Raw genomic sequence first — 10,411 nt, forward strand, 5'->3', positions numbered from 1 at the left:
AGAGCCTTTCCAAACTTGTGATAAACTACATATACATGTTGTTTAGATTCTTGCGTATTTCAAGGCCCAGATCCATTCAAAGGACATAAACGATATCATAAACCAAGCAAATTAAACCATCCAGCAGAGTTAAAGATTATCCAGTTTACTTTCATTTCATTTATTATTTAACAAATGCATTATAATTATTTTGCTCTGTCAAAATTGCAATTACTTTCTTAAACTCTTGTTTGAACGAAAGGAGTGTAGTGTTATGGCTTGAGTTATTAGAAACTAATAAAAATGTCAGTGTTTTTTGGTATCTGAAATATCCCATTTTGCACCGCAAACTGCTTGAGAGTGCATTTCCAAGAGTGTAGAATTTCAAGATTTTCCAGGAGAACATGCCCCCAGACCCCCATTGGACGTAGAAATTACTCAGCTTGAATGTGTCTGGGCTCAAGGTTACGGTCACTAAAAAAAAACCCGTTAGGAATTTAGATGATGGAAAAGGCATTGGCGGAAACGGGAGGCTGACAGACAAATTGATTAATAAACTGCACGTTTACTATGGCAAAGCAATCAGACAAAACACCCATGACATTGATTGCATGTAAAATGCTGTCATGGCCGTATGGTACCATGAAAAGTCAACTGATGAAAGTCCAGATCGTGATTTCAAGCCTGTTTCGTGGTTGCCCAGTCCTCAGGGGATTTACGAAAAAGTCTACGAAAGTCAAAAATTTACACTTTGTACCCACTCCAAGTTTAGGCTTGTCGAGCACTCTACGATAATTTGCAATGGAAAAATTCAACATCAGCTACTCAACCAAGAATATTCCTTTACCATCACACAACGACTATCTTCAACGACTCATCGAAAGGACCGAGAAGTTTTTACACAGAATGCGCTGGAAAGCCCACTCCTTTCTCAACCCCGACACGACCTCGTTCACCAAGGAAACGTACGGCTTCAAATCAACCAAGAACCCGCCTTCCATTGAAGAATTAAAAGATTTTGAGGACGACATGCTAAAGATGATCCAGTCCGTAAAATTCAAGCAAGTAAACAACCCCTTCCTCAATAGGCTAAAAGAAAATACCGACCATATCAAAAATGAACCCAAGCTACTAATCGCCGCCGACAAAACAACCAACTTCTACAAACTTGAGCCATCTACATACAACAATATGCTAGAAAAAACATCACGAAATCCTACAAGAAAGCACTACCTGAGACGACGCTAGCAATCCATAAAGAAAACAAAGACATCGCGGGAATCGACAGAGTAGACACTACAACCGATAAAGACGCATTCATAACACTTAAGACTAACACTAGTAGTTTGTCTTTTTCCTCCTACAATATAAATATAGCCTATATTATCTGAGATATATGTTATTATATCAACCATATTTTAAGTTTCATAGTCATTGCATTTGTAATTAGCTGTACATAGTTTCAAACGAATATGAATATTTTAAATACATAACCTCATCAGCTATGCTGACAAACCTCATTGTGTTAAAGTAAAGATTTCAATTCAGGTTAGCAGGATTTTTCACATGCTTCTAGTCTTAAAATGACATCTATGACCCAAAAAGGGAAAAAAATGAACTCTTTTAGAGCACGAGAAAATTACATCCTGATGTAAATGTGGTTTTACAAAAGAAAGAGGAAGCGAAACTCATAAAGACCAGAAAGAATAACATCCTGGTAAAGACCCCTGAATCATGTCAAGGCAGACATAAAGTCTTTTGTCTTATTTAATTCATTTCTTCACAATACATGATGAGTTTGTCAGGATTTTCATTAGAAAAATGGAGAAACAGACCATTATTCACATCTCAAAAAAAAACAAAATAAAAAACATAGCTCAGGCAATTCTGCATGGTAGCGATGGAATTTTTTTAATATCCAGATGCGTTATGATCACCTCAGTAAGTGCAGCCAAGGTTAAGGTACAATCAACCACAGCACATCAAACTTTCATTAAGCTTTGATGCTCACCCTTTCATCCAACATACCCTATCTTCACTCAACTTTGCTGGAATAGAAATAAAGTAAATACCAATTTTTATCATTTTTCGTAATTTTGACCGGAACTAGCGTGACTGTCTAGCGTTGCAACCGGATATCACATTTAGTATTCATATGATTGACAAGTGAAATTGTAATAGGAGACAGAAGAGTCTTGTGAAAGAAGGAGGTTTTTGAGGACAAACAACGCAAACAACACGAGGATCGTGAGGCCAGTTATTTTGTAATTTTTCGTTTCATTTAAACCCGGGAATTGTCAGTACATCGCGAGTGCTTTTGTGTGCCGTACAACTTCGGAACAATTTGTTCTCAACCCTCATATCCTTTATGTTTTCCACTTTCCCCTGATGGTTTGAGTTATTAAGTCAACTAGAATTTAAAATTTGACCGTGTACTTTGGCAGATCCTGTTAACTGTTGTCAAACCTCAGCTATTTACATTTTATATTATCTGGACTTGCTTCTCAAGACCCAACTTGTTTATGTTGTTAGTTAGCTTTTAATTACTGTAATACATTTTTATTAATGCTTTTGGCAAATATTGACAATATATGCACAATTATTAGAGAATGTGCTTTATTTCATGCATTGTATTGATTAAATGACACGTATTATTTTTGAAGATTTTCTCTTCAGGCTCATTAATATTCATATTATTGATAATCAAGACTAATCAAGATTATAAATTATTAAACTATTCAGTCCAGTCCTGATAATTAAGGTTCAAATGTATACTTTCTAAATAATCAAGTTCAAATTCATATCCAAAAACATTGCACCATTAGCCTCACCACCAAAATCACCAAATGAAAAAAGTGTTGTTCATGGCTTCAGCAAAACTTCTCCTCAGAGCCCACTCCATAGCAAGATTGATTCATAAAACATTAAAGGAGTCCTCCTACTCATATTAAATATCCACCACCACAAAATTTCCAGACCTTTATCAAACTTTTGATGTCATACTTCACACTTTTTAGTATTAACAAAAAGTTTAAGCCAGGGAATAACAAAAAGATTTAGCTTCCTTTGGAATTTATCCTTGATAAAAACAAGCGCATTACATCCAATCAAACTCCTGACAGCCTGCAGTGCATTTTCATTCAGGCAACTCTTGCAGAAAGTGAAAAAACCATCAGTAATGAATAGAATAAAACATCATTCACAATCTTAAATAGAATAATTATTTTCCTTTTGATCCCCATCAAAGGTGATTGAGGTAAGTTCAAAGTTTCAAAGAAATCATCACCTACGATGCAAACACCAATTGTTTACACTCCACTGCATAAACATCCAAGGGAGCACTGATTTTTCAGAGTAAACTCGCTGCTTTTTCAAACCCAAAAGTTCTTTGTTTTACACAACAATGCAATACAAAGGAAACTTGTAACACTGAATAACAAAGGCACTTGAGTTGCGCACGCAAAAAACTACCCTGTGTTTGAGCATACGAAATTGGTCTGCAGTTAACATATACACGAGCAGTACTGCAAATGAGGAGGAAGAAAAGAGAGAGATGTTTCATGAAATGCAAGCTGAGATAAGAACACTTCAAAATGATGTAGAAAAAGCTAAGACCACAAATAAAGAATTAATTCATTACACTGAACACCTACAGAGAGCTCCGCAAGACTACAAGGGAAAGGACATTTACTCAAGTAAAGAAAAAGTCAAGGACTTTGAAGACTGTCATGACAAGAGCTCAGACAGCACTGTGGTTTGTTAAGTCCTTTGGACAAGAAGTCGAGTCTATTGCCATGAAAGAAGTCAAGTCTGGAAGCAAACACAATGCAAAAATGGCCAGTGATGAGCAACAAGAAAACACTGCCACAGGGCTTGACTCCCTTTCAAAACAGGAAAAGGAAAAAGTAGATCACATTTTATTTCTTTTAGACATATTTTGTGTAGGAGACTCATCTTATCATGAGCTCTCTATGTTTAATGATCTTCCAAAATCATATCTGATCAAGCAACGGCAAACACAGCTAAATAACATGTGCCATATTATATCCACACCTGGAAGAGCCAAGGGTGTAGAAGTTTCATTCCAGGAACTTCTCAAGGAAAGAGTGCAAGATTTATTAACCAAAATCCAGAATTTGATATTGAAACTGAAAGTGTTAAGGTTAAAATATCAGGGGATGGGGCAAGGATGACTTGCAATACAAGCTTTATCATTCTTTTCCTCTGTTGCTCTAAATTCAATGAACAAAATCACAATTAATGGGAAAGAAATAACATTTGAATTCTTTTTGGGGGGAGAATATAAATTCATTTTAATCATGTTAAGACTTAAAGGTACCACCTCATTCTATGCTTGTGCCTGGTGCAAAGTTCATAAAGATAAAAGATGGGATATGAACCACGAGGAAGATTTTTACAATAAGTCACCATTACATAGAACCCTAGAAGAATTAAAGGGATTCTCAAAAAAGGAACTAAGAAAATTTTTGCTGTGAACAGTAGCCTCTACTAAATATTGAGTTCGACCATGTAATTTTAGATGAATTGCACCTTTCACTTAAATCTAAACTTAAATTGTATCTCAATATTTAATTATATAGATCTTGATTTTTATTTTATTTTTATTTACTTATTTATTTTATTTTAAGGGAGTTTTTACATAGGGTTAACCTCCAAACTTCCTTTTCTAAAAGTACCTTTTTTCCCCTTAGTTTTTAATCTGTATATATAGTTTGCTTCTAGAATATATAAATTATGTATGTATTACTAAACAATTTATGGGAGGATGTACTACAATGGGATAAAAAAGATGATTGATTTCCACTCTTTTATATCTTCTTGTAGGGAAGAGTTCAACTCCTTTAGCTGTTTATATTCCCTCTCCAGCTCAGCCACTGATTGAACATGCCTCTCAAACACATGGAACATTTTTATTTTTCGAGTTCAGGGCAAGGCCCTTTCGCCCCCTGATCTGCTTGTATTGTATTGTATTGAGACTTCACAGAAGAAGCTTATTTTCACAGGGATTCATTCAACTCTTTTCTCACTTCTTCGGATTTTTTGATAGAAAACAAGTTGCCACAGATAATAAGTTTAAACAAGTCAGTGCAAGTTTTACATTTTTTCCTCCTACGTTTCTGAAATGCTTCCAACATGACCAGACCTTGTGTCAGTTCATCATCCACATGTTCTTCCTCCTCTACCCCTTCATTTTCTGGTTTATCAAGGAAGTCATTCAAAACTTTAAGCATAGGGTAAGGTAAGTCGAAGGTAAATGCTACATTTTCTGCCATTGACTGTGATGTAGTTGGGAGGTGGTGTGTCTGACATTGTAAACACGCCGGGTCAGCTGTCTCGAAAAAGTCTGCATTTGGCTACCGTGGTCAAATCAGCAGACTTTCCCAAAACAAAATGGTGGCTAGAAGAGAACGCTTCTCTCGCGAACAAATTATTGAACAAGTTTCTGTGGAAAGTGTGGAAATCGAGGAAGATGAAGGCTTAGAGGTTAGTTTCGCAGATGTGTTGGAGAGGTCAATAAGTGAATTTAACGTTCTATGGCCCTCCATTTCGAATTTTTCGGATTTTAAGGAGGCAGCCCATCAGTTGCTAACGAATGTCTACCCACGGCACAAAGATGGAGTTCATGGTATGGATAAGGCTCTAATATCTTCCATCCCAGCTTGGACCATGATCACATCAGAAGTTCTGATGTGGCTAAATAGGATAAGAAGGCGAATGTCCACAAATCTAAGGGCTTCAAATCCCTGGACCATAGAGGTAAAGCGTGACCTCCCTCAAGAGATGTTTGAAATTATAATGAAGTCTGTGCAAGGGGCACCTTCAACATTTGGAGTATCAGTGGAGGAAAATATGATAAAATACACTCATAGAAATTGTCTCCTCCATGATTTTTCGAAGTTTTCTGGCCTCCCTAGGAGTGAAGTTGCGGGGAAGCTCAACAAAACATTTGGGGGGAACCGTAAAGGCTTTAAGACAGAGGTGCTTGTGAGCAGGGAGAAGCATCTTGTACTAGCCTATAATCACAAGCAAAAGCAGGTAACTCTTGCTTGCAATTATGGCTGTTGAAATGAGTTTGGTTACAGTTTTCATGGGTAGTAATAAATATAAGGCATCAAATTACCTTCTCTTTTTGATGTTATTGTGAAATACACAAACTAGTTTTAAGTGTTTTGATACAATTAGATTATAGCTGATGTACTTGATGTTCAGTCAATTGGACCTGTTGTAGCACTCCTGTAATCCCTGTTTTCCCAATTAAAAACTAAATATACTATAGAGCACCTGGAGCAAGCTGATACAAGTTTTCTTTTTTTCTTCTTTGAGAAGTTATAAGTCTATTACTTTAGGGCTGAAGGAGTCATGTACTGTTAACATTTAGTGATAGAATGTAGTGGCACAAATTCACCACTGCTTTCTAATGTCAATCATATTTTAGTAATATTCTAATAACATGCAGTAACTGAAGGCACTAGGAATCTGTTATTTCCTAGACATCCACTATGTAAGACAATGGCTATGTTACTGCATTGTTATGCTATTTGACAGTGAAATTATAGAAACTTTTAATAGCTATTTGTTGGAAAGAACACCAGTCACATGGAAGATGAAGAGACTGTAAACCTTAACAAAATTAGTTTTGTGCAGCCTTTCTCCTGTGGCTCAACTAGGGATTGAATTGATCACTACACAAAACCTTTCAATGTCTTTTATAATTACATGTAGGTGTTCACTGTTTTCATAGTAACACTGTTATCATTTTCCTTAGAGCAATTACAAGTGTATTGCTGTTAAGTTAAAAGGAAGTCAAAAACAGGCCTGCACAGACTTCCAATGTAGTTTTCGTGGTTGTGTCACAATATCAAAGCCTTCAAATTATAGTTTTCCTATTACAGGCATGTCTTTTAGAGATTTACCCCTTTTGTAAGGTATGATTGGTGCTTTATAAGTCATTTGTGTCTTCTGATAAATCAAGGCAAAATTACATAAATTCATTTTTTTGCAGTCATTTGTTATTCAACTGATTCAATGAACAGAATGCTGATTTTTCTGTGAACTAAAAAAGGAAACAACAGCTAATTACAGTAATTGCATGCTCTAAAAGCACTAATGCGGTGACTTCATTTAACAATTCACGTCACGTCTGAAACTAGGATAATCCTGCAACAATTTTTCCTTCTTTCACACTTTCATGAATTAGTGCCATGAGATGATCACAACATAAACAGCAGCTCTTATCAGTGGGATCAGCTTTATGTAGTCCACAGTAGCAGTAGTTACTGTCATTAACCCATTGACATCCGATGCGCCCTCAAGCACCCAGAAATAAAACCCCTCTGAAATTCCAATGCGCCCTCATGCGCCCTGTCAGAAATAGCTTGTTTTGATTGGCTGCAGCTTAGAAACAAAACTCCCCTTGGTATTGAAAAGCAGTGAAACGTGACATACAAAAAATAAGCTTTCGTTTGAGACCAAACTCACTATTCCACGTTTACTGTGCAATTTTTAACAAATTTTTCAAAAATATGTTGCGGTCTTAGACATGGCTTCTGGAAGAATTGATGAAAGTTAATTTTCATCCGATGAAGAGCAAGAAGTCTTCACTGGTTTTATCATCAAAGAAATTGAAAAAAGCGACAAGCTCGTCAAGCACAGCATTAACAAAACTTGCGAGATGGAAGACTTTTTCGACCTACAGTCGCAAAAAAAGGGGAAGCGATTCCAATGTTGAACTATACGCTAGTGAGGAGGAGGAAGAAGAAGGCGACAAAAGTAGTGATGAAGAATCTGCCGCAGAAGAAAGCCAACCAAATGCTCTTCAATGGTCTAGCTAATTGCGACAAATTAATGTTGAGGAATTCTCCATTCATTGTGGCCCGACCAGAGATCTCGGAGAAAATGCAACTGCCAAAGATTTCTATAATGTATTTATCGGCGATGCTTACATTGACGAAATCGTCCGATACACCATTGCGTACACTCGTTCGAAAGGGGATTGATCGTTCACATCTACCCAAGCGGAAATTTCAGCGTATCTCGGGCTAAACATTCTCATTGGAATCCATGAACTTCCTCAGCTGGCAATGTACTGGGATTCTGACGAGTTTGTTGGAGTTGATTGCTTAAAAAAAAAAAAATGATCCCAGAGCACCGCTTCATAACTCTGGGGAAATATTTACATCTTGCTGACCCAACCACAGAAGACCAAAACGATCTCCTCTGCAAAGTTTGTCCCCTTGTAGCTCGCTTGGAGCAAAAGTTTGCCTAAGCGAAGAACATATGCATTGTTCAAAGTGAAACTTTTCATTTAGGCGTAAAAATTGGTTTGTTCTTGCTCATGACTCCCAAAAAGTAATTTTATAGCTGCGCCTTGTGACGTGTCGCGATGTCGCTATGGTGGGCAAATTCAAAATTGACCCGCATTAGAAAGTTTCGGATTCCTTTTGTTGAGGAGAAATTTGCGATCTGTCTTTTGGTGTTGTATTTGAGGGAAAACTTTTTGCATGATTCTGATGGAATAAGAGTGCAAAAGAGAGTCATCATACCGATAAATACTTTCAAAGCTGAAGGCAACCTTGCCAATGACTCGCTGTACATCACAAAGTTGAATCAGTTCTCTAGCTTTAGAATTTTTTTTGAGAGAGCCTGTTGCTCAAGTTGAAAATAAAATTTGACAGGGGAAAAGTATATTATTTAATATGCAACTTTGTGCAGTTTCCCTTCAGTAGAGTGAAATGAAGACATTAAAATCTTAAATTATTTTGGCAGTGGTCTGTGTGTTCACTGTAGCAGCCATTTTCTCTGGAATTTCAGGGGGTGGTCTGAGCTCTAGGGTGTGGAGCTCACTGGGTTAAAAACCCTTTGAGGAATGTAAACATTTTACTAGGAGTGTAAGAACAAGGTTTGTGATGCTGTTCAGATAACCAAACCAACATAATAAATTCATGCCTGAAAATTTCAGCCCATCAATATTGGTAGGTAGTGTTTGCACTTAACTTCTGTAAAGCTATCTACCCTCCATTGTTACAGTTAAAAGACCTTGACCATATTTATCATAGACCTACCTGGCATGAGCAGCCACAACATGGCCAATGGTCCAGATAGTGGGATTTACTGACATAGTATGACCAAAAATTGCTGACAGCTGACCCGGCCTGAATGCTTCAAGTGATTACAAAACTGGAGAGGTAAGATGTTATATTATTTTACTGCAAAATAGCAGATTAAGACCAGAAAGAAATGAGAAACTTGCCACATGCTTGTGCTCAAATTGGAAGTCACGCAACCAAGTAGCGGAATGGATAGCGTTACAGCAAACCACCATTATTTATTAACATCACCCTTGAACCAATCAGTTTTCTTTATTTATATCAAGGCAAAAGTTCTGTTCGCGACCAATTCTACAAATCTTCATCTTTTCGGGGAGCAAAAAGAATGCCACATTCATCCAAAAAAGTGGCACAAAATGAAAGATAAGAGACCCCTGTTCGTACCACGATGCTCGCAACCTACCAACAGCATCTTCTTTCTCTGATTTGCCGGCTCAAAGTTTGGCTATTTCAGCCAATTTACTGTGTTTGTATGGAAGTGTAATATGACTCTTATATGGGATTTGCGTAATTTGTTGGGGAGCACAGACGAAACGTGCAAAACCTCGAAATTTCGTCCAAAGTAACAAATCACTGACACGATAACACACCGATGCTCGCAGGTACGAAAATTATTTTCATTTTGTTGAAATTCTTTTAACATTAGATCTTTTCCATACAAATCCCGAGAAGCTTCTAACATTTGTTGAAGGACATTAGGAAAACTCTGCGCGTGCTTGGCCGCCATGATGTCCTACATTTCTGCCCATGTATGCTTTAGTGATGCTACAAATGGACTCGATTTTACATTTTTATCTCCTCGTGAAGCTTCAGACGTTCGCATGCGAGGAATTTCCCCTTTTAAGATCCAAGTAAGGAACGTTGAGTGCAAGCTTGAACGGCATGTTGTGCTCGATTTCTGGCCTTATATTTGGGCGTCCTTGTCATTAAATAAGCCGCTTTTCTAGCTGTAGGTGTTCAAAAACGAAGCGAACGCATTGAAAAACAATACAATCTAAAAGTTACGACTTACCCGGTAGAAGCTCTAGCTCAAGCAGGCTCTGTCGCTTGATGACCGCCACACACGTGCACTCAAGTCAACTTTAAATGGCTTCCAAAATACCTGCAAAAAACGCTTAAGTTATACACTGACAAGTATACTACATATTCGTAAAGCTAAACTTTCGATTGAATGAAACAAACTCTCTTCAACCTGCTGAAGGCCGAACGAAATGCTCATCTCCGCTGCATTACTAACTGCTTTCCCGCCCCTTTAACAAGTTATAATGTGATAATGTGACAGCCCATGTGACTCGAGACTGAGA

At 37.3% G+C, this 10,411-nt stretch overlaps 1 long non-coding RNA gene across 2 annotated transcripts in view; it reads right to left on the bottom strand.

Moving 5' to 3' along the window:
• LOC136279391 (uncharacterized) overlaps window positions 1-10,354 on the bottom strand; it is a 29,564-nt gene extending 19,210 nt beyond the window's left edge. For both annotated transcript variants that reach the window (XR_010716823.1, XR_010716824.1), the window contains exons 1-3: window positions 10,300-10,354; window positions 10,120-10,209; window positions 9,063-9,177 (exon numbers count right to left, since the gene is read on the bottom strand). This is a non-coding gene — a long non-coding RNA (uncharacterized lncRNA). The remainder of the gene's footprint in view (window positions 1-9,062; window positions 9,178-10,119; window positions 10,210-10,299) is intronic.
• Between the last annotated feature and the right edge of the window lie 57 nt (window positions 10,355-10,411).

Source organism: Pocillopora verrucosa, chromosome 3, assembly GCF_036669915.1.
Source record: "Pocillopora verrucosa isolate sample1 chromosome 3, ASM3666991v2, whole genome shotgun sequence".
Lineage (NCBI taxonomy): Eukaryota > Metazoa > Cnidaria > Anthozoa > Scleractinia > Pocilloporidae > Pocillopora > Pocillopora verrucosa.